A 15,575-nucleotide genomic window follows, 5' to 3' on the forward strand; every position below is an offset into this window, starting at 1 on the left:
CTCATGAGAATTTCTCGAGACATTAAAGCACTTAGTCATTACCTTAGGTTTTTTTCTTGCGGACAAATTTTGTGACAGAGATAACATGAGCTTATTTGAATTTTAGTAAACCTAGGTGGAATAAAAGTATCATATTTAATGCTGAGAACTCTAAAGATATATCTATATTCATTAAGCCAATAAACTTAAACTTGCTTTAATTACAACTGTTTTCCCAAGGCATGTAATTTTGAAGAGCAATAGAGTTAGTTTCTATTACCTTTTTTTGAGAATTGGAAATACTTAATTTATAAGCACTTAATTTTAACCTGATTAAATAGAGCTCTTTTATGAATTAATTTTGGTGATACTGTCCAGAGGTAGAAAAGTACCATATTTTAATGTACATATTATAGACATACATAGAGGAGAAACATAAATAGAGATCCTATGGCTTTAATTCTAAAATTTTAGCTATGAATCAGGTATAACAATATCAAACTCACTAGGTTATCAATAACATTCAGAATAAGTGTATCCATTCAGATAGCTAAAGCCTTTTACTATTTGCAAAGAAGACTTTTTTTGTTTTAGTTTATTTATTTTGAAAGAGAGAGAGAGGAGGGGTTGAGGGGACAGATAGAAAGGGAGAGGGAGGGGGGCAGACTGAGAGCGCAGACACTGATGCAAGCAAGTCTCCATCTCATGAAGTGTGAGATCTTGACCTGGGCCAAAATCAAGAGTTTAATGCTGAACTGACTGAGTCACCCAGGCACCCCTGTGGAGAAGACTTTAAAGATTTGTATTTGTCACTGGAAGTGATCTTCAGGAAGCTGTGATATGGAGTTTGGGCAAGGGAGCCTTTTTAGTATTTGTATTTTTTAAAAGCCCTCTTTCTCTTTTCCCCCTTAGTATCAAGCCTCAGTGGGTTGTATTTCCATTTCAAAGACACGATAAGATTTATAGCCTCAAGGAACAGAGGAAGAATACAAGTGTTTTCCTCAGAGTTTTGGGTATATTTGCCTATTTGAGGTAAGCCTGAAGTAACTACTATTTAAATTTTCATTCTTTTCCTCAGGTACAGAACAATTTTGTTTTCAGTATCTTGGTTTCTTTATAATATCTGCAAATTTCTGAAGGCAAATAGAAAAGGGTCTGAGTGAATTTTGGGCTGCTTTCAGAATTCTGCTTTTGCATTTCTCAAGTCATTATAAATTAAGAATCATTGATTTTAACTTCTTTTAAAATCTGAGCTTCCACAAGCTATCTTAAAGAGTTGGGTAGCTTTTGCCCTTAGAATGCTTAGAGGTTGATTTGCCCACTCTACCACTTTATTTTGAATTTGCCTTTTTATATCTATTGGAAAATTCCCAGCTAAGATGGAAATCAAAAGATTTCTATGTTCTGCTGTCTAGGGAAGATGAATTTTTTGGGGAGGGCATTTTGGATACCACAAAGGACCTTGCATAGGAAGACCTGAAGCTGGCAAAGTCTGATTACAGAACCCAGCAAAAGGAGCCTGATTGCTCTTACCGGGTATTTGTGCTAAATTTATTTCTGGCCTTTTTAGCATTTGCATGAGTAACTTGTAGACTTTGGGCCTAGAGATTAGGCTGGCGTGCTCTCTGTAAATCTTATAGGGAAAAGGAAGTTAAAACAAGCAGCTGAGTGTTTAAGGGATTTTCTGGGGAGGGTGGAGGGGCTTGAGGTGTTAAGAAAATTTGGGGAGATGAGACCAGATTTTAAGAAGGGGAATTTATGTTGGATGTGGACTTTAATTTTGTTTAAAGTTTATTCTGTTCTTTCATCTTGTTCATGGAGTCCCTAAGGCTGGCCGTCATATTTTTTGTATTGACTTTTTAATTTGGTCTTTCTATAGGTACCAATAAGACAATTGTTTAGGATGATGGCCGTCTAAAATGTAGAAGTGTTTTTCAATTCAAAGGATCCATTGTATGACCATTGATGAATAGGATCTTATACTAATATAACTAGTGACTCAAACCAGCAGGTTTTTTGTTTTTGTTTTGTTTTAATGACTCAACCTGTTGGAAAAATGAATAAAGTACTGCACCAAAGATGGCTGATGGGACTAAAACAAGCTCTTGTCTCTCGCTTAGAGACCTCTCTTCCAGGTCCTTCTTGCCCTGTTTGCCATGTGCAGAAAACCCGCCATGGATATGGAAGCTGACAACTGTAAATTACCCTTCCCACTTGCACTCGGGGCTCAGATCCTTAGAGAAAGGGTCTCCTCTGAGCCCGCCGTTGTTAAATAAATCTCCGATCCACCAAGATCTCCAAGTGCTGCTTGGTTTTTCCGCCAGCATTCCAGCCTGGTTCCATAACAAACCAAGGATGCAAGAGGCATCCCACAAGAGAGTGCAAGAGCTACAACCCTCATAGATCCAGACAGCTTAAAAGGATGGTGAAGTGAAAATGGTTTTTCTGGTCTCTCATAGGAACATGAGATGCCTCCAGTTGTAGGCCCACTAATCTGTGACATTGGGCAGGTGCTACTAAATTGAGACTTTTGTAGCATCAATGGACAACAAGGCTGAGATGACAAAGGTCCCTTATGGACTGGGACCTGTTTTGACCAATTTCCCTGAGAGCTGCACATCCAGACAAAGAGAATGCTGCTTGTAAGTTGGTATCTTGAAATCCCAGTCCATTCAACTGGCCACCAAAGTGGACACTGGTGAGTGCATCTTCTGGATGGTGGAGACCAGAGAGAATATTCTCGTTGGTCATAAAGTCACACTCTCAGGACATAGAACAGGACAAAAGGTAAAGCCTCATTTAGCTTTCACACAGGGGACCCACAGCAAAGTTTGTTGTAAACTGACACTGGTCTGGTAAGAACTGTGAACTCACCAGTCTGTGAGGCTAGCTTGAACAGCAGGGCTTACAAGGTCTATGCCTGTGTTTTGCCCTGTGATTCTTCCTCCTTATAAATGATATAATAGACAGAAACAAAGAGAAATAGTGGCCATGTTTGGGAGGAAAAGGATCAATACAAACTGAGGGTACTCATACAAAATCTTTACCAGAGACATTATATCCAAGGAACTAGTGGGGCACCTGGGTGGCTCAGTCAGTTAAGCATCCAACTTTGGCTCAGATCATGATCTCACAGTTTGTGAGTTCGAGCCTGGCATAGGGCTCTGTGCTGACAGCCCAGAGCCTGGAGCCTGCTTCGGATTCTGTGTCTCCTCTCTCTTTGCCCCTCCCCCACTCACGCTCTGTCTGTCTCTCTCAAAAATAAATAAACATTAAAAAAAATTATCCAAGGAAGTAGTTCCACAAGTATTTTCTCCTGATAATCCAAATTTCATAAAAGAGCAAAAGGATTTTCACCACTTACACTTCTGTTGAATTCTCTAGATAGAGATCTGGGAGGCTGACTGGTAAGAATTCTTACTTACTGCTGGTGCTTATCAGAGGCCCTGGGATCTTCCAGTTGTAGTCCCAGAACACATGGTGTCCAGCCATTGAAGTATCCTGCCCACTGTGCCAAAACTGTTAGGGAAGGGACAGTTTCCCCAACCCCTCTTGGTTCTTTTGACTGGCCTAATACCTAAATTAACATAGCACAGATTAACAGAAGAAAAATAAATTTAATTTTGTATGTACTGAGCCTCATAAGAAAATGAGATCCAAAGAAATGACCCAAGGAGGGAGCTTTTATACCTTTTACACAAAGAAACAATAAATCTATGAAGAAGTGATAAGACAAGGAAACTTAGATTTGTGTGCTAACTGATGAGGAAACTAAGCAGTTTGTTTACAAAGCCTACTTGACTTTGAATTCCCTATCTTTAGCAATAAGGATGTCTCCATATCCCGGTGCAGGGAGGGTGCCTTTCGCATGGGACACTCATTTTCTGCTGTCGGAGAGAAAGAGTCAGAGTGTTCTTTTTGTACTGGCTCTTCTCAAGTAAGTTTAATTCTAGAGATACCATTGGCATTAAGCCTTGGCTCAAAAAAAGCAACTTCATGTTTCAGCTGCTCACCAGATGCGTCTGTCACCAACAGCTGTTTTCCAATCTCAATCATGGCTTACTTCTAGTGAGCAGAAGAACGTGATTGAGTGAAACCTTAAAGTCCTTCTGCCTCTCCTGGGAATTACTTCACTTGTGTTTACAATTTTCAGCAATTGCTAGAGAGGGGGCCTAGGCCTCCAGGTCACGTGGCAGTCTCACCTCTGAGCTGGGAAGCCGATTTCTTCTTTATGCACAAAGGCCCAACGTTGTGACCCATGGAGTCCACGTCCTTCTATCTTGAAAGACACGTAATAATCTACTAAATAAAATTTTGATACCTTTTATGATTTGTGATTTATAAACATCTCTATTCTGAACAAAATGTAAAAAAAAAAAAACAGAATAAATCTTTATGTTACAGTTTTTTTCTCAGTCAAGCATTCATTCCTATGAAGTGTCTTTGAAAGTTTGACTTCATATGATTGAGGAGAAAAAGCACAAGACATTCAATTTCCTGAGACAACCGCCTCTAGGTCACTTGTTGCAGTGCCTCAGGACTCAAATTAATTTAAAACAAAAAATATCTTTACTGATCTCCTTCCTTGACATCATTCTGCGACGTGCTTTCTTTTCAAATCTCCTTTTTGATGTATAGCTTTTCTTATTTATGTGACTCCCTTATTTTCAAAATGCATATTTGAATCTATTTTCAAATGTATATTTTATCTAATTTACTATTTCTCTTCCTATTTTCAGAATGCATATACCCGAATCCCATTTCAAATGTGTATTATTGTCATCATCTTTTTGAAGTTTCTTTTTTTTTCCACTTGTAAATTCAAGTGCCCCCCTGCTATCTGGCTCCGAAAAATATTTCCGTCAATGTTGGGAGTATCTTGAATTGTTCTCAGGTATAAAAGGGAACCCATAAAATTGGCAGATAAGAAACTGATATGTGAATGGTCTCCAGTTTATGACCCATGATTCATTTATCTCATTTCTTCCTCTCTACAGATGTTACACAATCAGCAAAGGTCAATTTTCAAAATCATTGGGTCTGTGGTCTTATTTTTACTTCCTCTCGTTAAAACCTACTTATCTTTCAAAGTTTGGTCCAAGCATCACTTCCTCAGGGAATCCTTCTTTGACCACATCCTACCACTGGATAGGATTCCATCCTAATCCTATAGAATTATTTTCTCCACAGAATAAACATCCAGTTTTGTGCTGACAAAGAAGGAAGAGACAGGCCAACTGTATGGAGCTGGGAGAGAATTTGGCTCTCTACTTCTTAAACAGACTTTTAACCAATTATCCTGTTTTTAAGTCCAACTCCTATGCCCTCTAACAGAAGTAACAGGTGCAGCTCATTCTACATATAAATCTAGTTGCATCTTGGTTTTTTTGCTTCTGGTTTAGGGTTAAACTTTCTTTGGTCTCCTAAAGCAGTTACCAAGGGCCCATCTGTTTTTCCACCCAAAGTTATATATTCTTGGTCATCTCTTCTCCACTTCTCTTTGCCCTTGTGGATTTATGCCTTTAAAAAAAATCATTCTGTTATTTTAGTTTGGTTTGGGAGAAAGAGAAAGAAAATATATATGCTTTGATCCATCACCATTTCCCAGAAGTCTCTGTTCATAGTACTTCATTGTTTAATTTTTAAAAATCAGCTTTATTGAGGCACTTTTTGTATACGGTGAAATTCTTTGCTTTAAGGTGTGTTGTTTCATGAGTTTTGACATGTGTGTACATGGAGTCATGAACCACCACGATCATGATATAGAGCATTTCTATCACTCCCAAAAGCCTCCTTGTGCCCGTTTATAGTCAACACTGACATGCTTTCCAGCACTATAGTTTTGCTCTTCTAGAATTTCCCATAAAATTGTGTATAATATTATCCTTTTAATGTTCGGAGGATTCATAGCGTTTGTGTCACCTGTTTCAATACGGGGAATTTGTGACATCTCTCTTTTTTTTTCCTGGTAAGCCTAACTAGAGGTTTATAAATCTTATAAACTTTTCAAAGAAACATTTTCGGTGTCATTGATTTTCTTCCCTTTTTTCTGTTCTCAATTTCATTAATTTCTATTCTTCTCTTCACTATTTGCTTCCCTCAGCTTATCTAAATTTAATTTGTTCATTTCATTCTAAGTCATTGATTGGGAACTTCTTTGCTGATACCAGTTTAAACATCATAAAATTTCCAGTGTGTATTGATTTAGCTGCTTATAACAAATTTTGATTCATTATGTTTTCATTTTCATTAAATTAAAACTATTTCCATTTTCTCCTGTGATTTTTTTTTTTTGACCCAAGGGTTATTTACAAGTATGCTATTTAAGGGGCACCTGGGTGGCTCAGTCGGTTAAGTGTCCGACTTTGGCATTGGTCATGATCTCGTGGTCCATGAGTTCCAGCCCTGCATCAGGCTCTGTGCTGACAGCTCAGAGCCTGGATCCTGCTTCAGATTCTGTGTCTCCCTCTCTCTCTGCCTCTCCCCTGCTCACAGTCTGTCTCTGTCTCTTTCCAAAATAGACATGAAAAAATTGTTTTAAAAAAGGAGTATGCTACTTAAGTGCCAAATATTTGGGAATGTTTTTATTTTTAGGTTAAATCTGTTGTGTTCAGAGAACATACTTTGTATGATTTCCATCCTCTTAAAAATATTGTGGCTTATCTTATGATCTATATTGGTTTTTTATTCCATAAGCACATGGAAAAAAAGGTGTATTTGGCTGTTGGGTGGAGTTTTTTATATATATGCCCGTTATGTCATTTTGGTTGATATTGCTTTTTAATTCTTCTGTATCTTTACTGATTTTCTATTTGTTCTATCAATTACTGAGAGAAGTGTTGAAATCTTCAAGTATTATTGTAGATTTATTTTTTCAAGTTTATAAGGTTTTGCATATATATTCTGATAAAGTGCATTCACATTTAGGATTGTTACATTTTCTTGATAAACTGGCCCCTTTATCATAAGAGAATGTCTGATATCCTTGGTAAGTTCTTTGTTTTTTGTTTGTTTTTAAACTTCTTTGTTGAATACTATTATAACATGCTCACATTTTTAAAATGTTTATTTATTTATTTTTGAGAGAGAGAGAGAGAAAGAGAGAGAGAGAGAGAGAGAGAGAGAGAGAGAGAGAACAAGCAGGGGAGGGGCAGAGAGAGGGAAACACAGAATCCAAAGCAGGCTCCAGGCTCTGAGGTGTCAGCACAGAGCCTGATGTGGGGCTCAAACTCAAAAACCATGAGATAATGACCTGAGCTGAAGTTGGACACTTAACCTACTGAGCCACTAAGTTGCCCCAACTAGCTTTCTTTTGATTAATGTTGCATGGTATATCTTTTTCCATCCTTTTCGTCTATCCTATCTGTCTTTACATTTAAGGTGAGTATCTTATGTATAGCATGAAATCGGGTTTTGCGTTTTTATTCAATATGGAAACTAATTAAGGTAGCTTTAATCCATTTAAAAAAGTTTTTTTAAATCTTTATTTACTTTTGAGAGAGAGAGAGAGAGAGAGCGCACAAGCAGGGGAGGAACAGAGAGAGAGGGAGACACAGAATCTGAAGCAGGCTTTATGTTCCGAGCTGTCAGCACAGAGCCTGATGCGGGGCTCAAACTCGTGAACTTTGAGATCATGATCTGAGCCAAAGTTGGATGCTTAACTGACTGAGCCACCCAGGTGCCCCAGTTTTAGTCCATTTATTATTATTTTTTTTTCAGGGGTAGAATTTAGTGATTCATTACTTACATATAATACCCTGTGCTCACCCCTACAAGTGCCCTTCTTAGTACCTATCTCCCATTTAGCCCATTCCCCCATCCACTTCCCCTCCAGCAACCCTCAGTTTGTTCTCTGTATTTAGAGTATCTTATGGTTTGCCTTGCTGCCTGTTTTTTATCTTATTTTTCCTTCCCTTCCCATACATTCATCAGTTTTATTTTTTTGAATTCCACATATGAGTGACATTATATGGTATTTGGCTTTCTCTGACTGATTTATTTCACTTAACATAATACACTCTAGTTCCATCCACATTGTTGCAAATGGCAAGATTTCGTTCTTTTTGATGGCTAATATTCCATTGTACCTATATACCACATCTTCTTTATCTGTTCATCAGTCGATAGACATTTGGGTTCTTTCTATAATTTGGCTATTGTTGATAGTGCTGTTATAAACATTAGGGTGCATGTGCCCCTTGGAAACAGGATTTTTGTAGCCTTTGTATAAATACCAAGTAGTACAATTACTGGTTTGTAGGGAGCTCTATTTTTATTTTTTTTTTTTTTTGAGGAAAAAATGGCTCAAAAGTTTTTGCAAATGGCTGCAACGCTTTGCATTCCCACCAACAATACCAAAGTGTTCCCCTTTCTCCACATCCTTGCCAACATCTGTTGTTTCCTGAGTTGTTACTTTTAGCCATTCTGACAGGTGTGAGGTGGTATCTCATTGTGGTTTTGATTTGGATTTCCCTGATGATGAGCGATGTTGAGCATCTTTTAGTGTGTCTGTCAGCCATCTGGATGTCTTGTTTTTTGTTTTTTGTTTTTTTTTAAATTTTTTTTAACATTTATTTTTTTTTTGAGACAGAGAGAGACAGAGCATGAACGGGGGAGGGTCAGAGAGAGAGGGAGACACAGAATCAGAAAGAGGCTCCAGGCTCTGAGCTGTCAGCACAGAGCCTGATGCGGAGCTCGAACTCACGGACCGCGAGATCATGACCTGAGCCGAAGTCGGATGCTTAACCGACTGAGCCACCCAGGCACCCCTGGACGTCTTGTTTTTAAGGCTATTGTCAATATAAGTAGATTTAAATCTACCATATTATTTATTTTTTATATTCCCATCTTTTGTTTTTTTCCTGTTTCCTCTTTTCCTATTTTTTGGATTAATTTGAATAATTAACTATGATGCTATTTTATCTCCATTATTGGCATATTTGCTCTTTGTTTTGTTTTATTTTACAAGTAGTTTACTTAAAGTTTGCATTATACATCTTTGAACATGTCATAACTTATCCTCCAATAATTTTGTAACACTTCACCCATAGGGTATGAACTTTATAGTGGTAAATTTCCATTTCATTCTCCCATGTTGCATGTTATTGTTGCCATGTTTTTAACTTCTATGTATGTTATTATTAATTTTGCTGCAGTGAATTCTACTTTAAAGATATTAAGAGAAAAATCCCTGTATTTATCTAAACATTTACAATTTCCCATACTCTTTATGCCTTTGTATAGATTTAAATTTTGGTCTGATCCCATTTTCCTTCTTCTGAAGAACTTCCTTTGATAATTTTTTATAGTACAATTCTGCTGGGGATATATTCTTTCAGCTTAGTTTGTCTGAATATGTTTTAATTTTACCTTTGTTTTTCAAAGATATTTTTCACTGGGTAAAGAAATCTAGTTTGACAAGTGTTTTTTCTCTCTTTCCTTTGAAGATGTCTCTCCATATCTTATTGCTGCAAAAGATTCCAACAAGTCTGTTGTGATTCTTATCTTCCCTCTAACCCCCTCTGCATATAATACAGCTTTAAAAGACTTTTTAAAAGTGTTTATTTATTTATTTTTCACAGACAGAGAGCGTGAGTGGGAGAGGGTCAGAGACAGAGTGGGAGGTAGAGAATCCCAAGCAGTGGGCACTGTCTGCAGAAAGCCTGACAAGGGTCTCAAACTCATGAGCCATGAGGTCAGAGTCACGGCTCACTTGAGCCAGAATCAAGTGTCAGATGCTTAACCAACTGAACAATCCAGGCGCTCCTAAAATTTTTTTTTAATGCTAGTTTTCAGCAATCTGACTACGATGTGCCTTCATACAGTTGTGTGTGTGTGTGTGTGTGTGTGTGTGTTGTGTGTCTGTTCTGCTTGGCATTTGTTCAAATTCTGAAATCTGTGAGTTGATAGATGCCTTAAAAATTGGAAAATTTTGATCCATGTATTCAATTACTTTGTTCCATTATTTCTTCAAATATTTTTTTTCCTAAACTCCCGCCCCCACCTCCACCCCCAAAATCTTTTTCTGAAGTTCTAATTACATTTGTGCTCCTCAAATGTCCTTCAGGTCCCTGATGGTTTGTTCATTACTTTTTAGTCATATTTTTTTCTTTGTGTACTTATTTTGGATAGATTGTATTGCTGTGTCTTCAACTTCACTGTTCTTTCTATATACTGTTTTTAATATGCTCTTAAATCTATCCAGTGTATTTTTCTTTTCAAATATTGCATTTTTCATCTCAAGAAGTTACATTTTTTTTAACATCTTTCATTTCTTTCTTCATCATGCTACTGTTTTGCCTGTAACTTCTTTAATATATGAAGAATATTTATAATATGTATATAAATGTAATATGTATATAAGTGTATTACGTTTATAATATGCTTTGTTATTTCTCCTAAGTCGCTACTAAAAAAAAAAAAAAGAATTGGGCTGTTTGTTACATTTTATTAAGCCCTTATCTGCAGCTCTATCATCCCTGTCATTTCTGGGTATCTTTCTATTGATTAGTTTTTCTCATAGTAAAAATCATATTTTTCAGCCTCCTTAAACGTCTGGAAAGTTTTGACTGGACACTTGACATGGTGTGTTTTATGTTGTCCGTTGCTAAATTTTATTGTATTCCTTTAAATTGTGTTGGATTTTGCTTTAACACATAGTTAGTTGGTTACTTGGAATCAAGGCTACTTTTAAGCTTTTGTATGGTGGATCCAGACCAGCTTTGGCTGGGTCTATTTCAACTTCATCATCAAGGTAATAATCTTCTGAGGAATCTATAGTGACCTGTGTTTTCTAAGGCTTTTCCACTCTGGCCAGCAAGAACACAAATGATCCCCAAAGTCTTTTTTCCCCCTAAATGTCATCTGGACATAATTCTGGCCAGATTTAAATTTTTTTTAATGTTTACTTATTTTTGAGACAGATAGAGACAGAGCATGAGAGGGGGAGGGGCAGAGAGAGAGAGGGAGACACAGAATCTGAAGCAGGCTCCAGGCTCTGAGCTGTCAGCACAGACCCTGACACGGGGCTCAAACCTAGGAACTGTGAGATCATGACTGGAGCCGAAGTTGGATCCTTAACCGACTGAGCCACCCAGGTGCCCCATGATCCCCCAAATCTTAAGGGCACCTCTACAGATGCTCAGAGTAACCCTCTCCCCACTTTCCCTTCTCTCTCTCTTTTAGTTATTTCCTATCTGATAATTTTTCCCATAGATCATGGCTGTTTTGACTTCTCTGAATATCAATATTTGACTCTTCGATTTAGTGACACCATAGGGTTTGTTTGGATTTGTCTTCCCTGTGGCCTCAAAGTTGCCTTTCGGTTATAAGCTGATCAAATATAAAGATCACTCTGTTTTACTTATATAAAGGATAGCAGTTCTTACCTGCCTGTACTCAGTATGAAAAAAGCGTTTTTAAATGTTTTGTCTAATTTTATTTCATTGGCAATTCAGCGTTTCTTTGAAAATTCTCCTATTATTAGTGAAGACATTGCTTTCAATGTTTTGGCCATATGCTTTTCTATTTCCATTAAGTGGCTATCTTAAAAAAAATTGGGTCATTTATCATTTTTTCTTAAGTACAAAACTTTAAATTGTCATTAACTTTAAATAATTATAAATTTCATTGCCTATTAATAAAAATAATACTTTATCTCTCATATTCATTTATTCTTTCAAAAAACTATTTGTTTGAAAGGTCAAGAACTATGAGGTACTTTTTAAAAAATCATCTACATTTTCTTTATATGCATTTGTGAGTTCCTTTTTGTTTTTGTTTTGTTTGTGTATGTATATGTTTACATTTTATTTTTTGAAAGTTTATTTTGAAATAAAATGTGACATATCCCTTTTTTATTCTGTTTCTCCAATGTTTTCCTTTCAGGTGGCTTAAGGATAGAGAACTTCCCTCTGCCCCACTATACTCCATATTATAAGAATTAAAAACTCTGTCTTACACTAGGCCAGACCTCAGCCTCTGCTGCCCTGGATAATGTCACCAGCACAGTGAGGAAGAGTACATTCTTATTCTTTGGGACGCACAGCTGCAACATTCTTACCTTCTCCCAAGACTTCAGACTATCCTACAATTATGGCATCTTTGTAACAAATGTTCTTTCCCATGGGTGAGAAGAAAGGCCACGTGGTCCTTTGGGTGGGCCCTTTGGGTCCCATGCTCATTCGTGACCAGCTTTCATGACCATATGGATAGAAAAAATGGGATGCCCCAGATTGGTGAATTTTTAAAAAGTCAGACCTTTTATATATGCATATCAAATGTGGTTATATACTTGGAGGCATATAAATGGATAATAATTTTGAAAAGAATAATGTTTTCATTTTTCTGCCTTCATTTCTTTCTTTCTCCTTCTTTCCCTTCCCTATTTCTTTCTGTCTGTCTTTCTCTTGTGCGAGTGATCTGATTCCTGATCAACTAGAATTATCCACCTGCCTCAGAGCTGGGTGAGGAAGGTAAGGTAGGGATCTTTAGCTTCATTATTCCAAATATACAAAGATACAAAGATAAAGGAATTGTTATTACAATCTTTCATCTAAAAGATATAATTTGAATACTTAGCAAGGCCATAGTCTTCAAAGCCAGGTGTTGTCAAGAATGAAAAGGGTTTCTAAATTTCTCAAATTTCCACAAACATTTAAGAGTGAGGCCTGAAAGAGCTGAATATTAATTTTGCTTTAAATCATGGGAATACAGAACTTAGAATGTGATATATAAGTCCCTTTTATGCCAGAATGAGAGAAAGTTGACTTTGATGCTATGGAGTGTGGACGGGAGAAGTGAGAGCATTAATGAAAGCCCTCAGTTAGACACTTTTATGATGACTTTACCTTTTATGAGCTGAAATCCTGGATTGGGGTAAGCATTAGCAGGTTATATAGAAAGCATAAAGTACAGATGCTTTTACTCCACTTCCTGAGGAGCCCCCTGGAGGAACCATCGACAGAATGCTCCCCTGACTAATATAGTTAGGCAGAATATGAGTAGCACTCTGAGCTCTCTTTGACTTTCCTGTACAAAGGGAACGATTCACAAGTTCCTGCATGCATTTTGGGGATATGGAAAGTGCTGAGTTGGGAGCCAATGGAGTTATGACATAAACCTTACAGTTAAAGATGAGGTGACCCTAACTCCGAGAGCATAACATGAAGAGCTTGGACCATGGTTGGATGGAGGAAGTGGCTGTAATGAGAAGTATCTGTAGCCCTACCATGGGTTGAGGTAGAGTTTAATCAAATGTAAAGAGTTTCTGAGCTCTGTTGGAGCCAAGAAAACAAGTCAGACATTTACCAACCGCATTTCAGAAGACACAAGTGAATGTGCCCAGAGGCTAGATCAGACCTGACACTGCCCACATAAGATCAGCAAGACTCTAAAGACAAACCTCCAAAGAAGCAAGCCAACGCAAGCCTCTTCCACACTACTTAATAAGCGCTCTTTCTGTCCAACCCCTGCCAACAAACACCCTGGGGAGCAGAGGTATGGGAGCAAACAGAAAGAAGGGGCACAATTATCCCCCAAACACTGAGTTACTCCAAAGATACTGAAAGGGACTGAGAGAATATGCCCCACGATCACCTCAATCCCCAGTTATCCTGTGAGATGAAGGCTTAGAAGGCAAGATCATTTAATATATGCTGTGCATCTGAATACTAACATATACGTTTGTGTCTTTTCTACACATATTTCCTAACATATCAAGAGGCTTCTAAAGAGCATGCATAATGCCCACAATCTTTTAGTAGCAATTTGTTACCTTGTATGGAACTGCCCATGGAGACCTCACAATGCTTAGAGAGTTCCAATAGTAAATAAAGCTCTGAAGAGGTTGTAGGGGATGTTTGTTGTTTGGCTATCTAGCATCCAATTGTCTTTCTTCTGGAACAACGTTATATATTGGGGCATCAGTCCCTTCACACCTTAACTCAGCTCAACAAACATTCAACTTTTTTTTTAATGTTTATTTATTCTTGAAAGGGCGGGAGGGCAGAGAGAGAGGGAGACACAGAATCTGAAGCAGGCTCCAGGCTCTGAGCTGTCAGCACAGAGCCTGACATGGGGTTTGAACCTAGGAACTGTGAGATCATGACTCACAGTCAGGTACTCAAGTCAGGTACTCAACCAACTGAGCCACCCAGGCGCCCCCACATTGGACTTTTTATATATTACCCCCATCACTGAAGTACCCCAAAGAAATATAAAGAGATTGACATACTGTGATTTAGTCTCTATGGAGTGGACATGGGTACAGATAGGGAATTCCTAGACTGGGGTTAAAATGAAAACTGAAGGAGAACTTCAATGCTTTGCAGGCTTATTTGGCATACTCAGGATACAGTGCAAATTGAGAGCCTACGCATCAACGGATCTTTCAGGTACATTTTGTTGGCTTCCATGGCATCTTTAAAAATATTGACTCAGTTGCCAATATTTAAAATTTTAAATAAATATCAAAATTTCCGGCATTAATTAAAAAATCTGAAATGGATTTCCAGCTATGTTAGTGTAAAAGGATTTGCATATTCTCTCTACAAAATAGAAGTATAAAAATGGACAGATCTCTCAATAACAATAATTTCAGGGTTCTGTAAGTTGACTGATGGCAGACAAGTTGAGAAATATTTATTCTTGAAAAACTGCTAGGGCTTTGGATAAGAACAGTGAGAATTTGAGGCTTTCAGCCACCAGAGGGGTGGACTTAATTTTGTGGGGTAGTGGTGAGGTATGAAAATGGCAAAGGTAGAAAACAGCAGGACAAATCTGTAGCTATAAGTCCAGGGGAGTATTAAAAAAGGTCAGAAAAAATAATCAGAATCCTAAGTTGCTACAACACATTACCTGACAGCTCAGTTTTCAACCCAAAATTACAATACATGCACAGAAACAAGAAAAAGTGATTCATATTCAAGGGGAAAAAAATCTGTGTGTGTGTGTGTGTGTGTGTGTGTGTGTGTACATGTACCCTGTTGTCTTAATTTCTCTAAAAACACATAAGGTTTAAAATAATAACACTGCATCATTGGCTTTATAACACATATAGACTAACATTAAGAGCAAAAGAAAAGGATGAGGAAAGGAAGATGTATTACAGGAAAAAAAAAAACAAAAACAACACTATATTTTCCCAGAATTAAGTCCGTATTAATCTGAAGCAGGTGGTAAGTTAAAGAGTCATATTATACAGAGTAACTGCTAAGAAAAACTCCTTTTGTTTTTTAACATTTATTTACTTTTGAGACAGAGAGAGACAGGGCATGAACAGGGGAGGGTCAGAGAGAGAGGGAGACACAGAATCTGAAGCAGGCTCCAGGCTCTGAGCTGTCAGCACAGAGCCCGACGTGGGGCTTGAACTCACCAGCCATGAGATCATGACCTGAGCCGAAGTTGGACACTTACCCGACTGAGCCACCCAGGCGCCCCGAAAAACTCCTTTAAAAAAGCTGAAATATAACAGAGGAATTAGCCCAGTATAATAAAAAAAAAAAAAAATTAACACAAATGTAAACAAGTGAAGGAAGAGCAGAGGGGGGAAAAAAGACATGAGGCACCTAGAAAGCAAATAGCAAAGTGGCAGACGT

The sequence above is a fragment of the Neofelis nebulosa genome, chromosome 6, assembly GCF_028018385.1.
Source record: "Neofelis nebulosa isolate mNeoNeb1 chromosome 6, mNeoNeb1.pri, whole genome shotgun sequence".
NCBI classification, from domain to species: domain Eukaryota; kingdom Metazoa; phylum Chordata; class Mammalia; order Carnivora; family Felidae; genus Neofelis; species Neofelis nebulosa.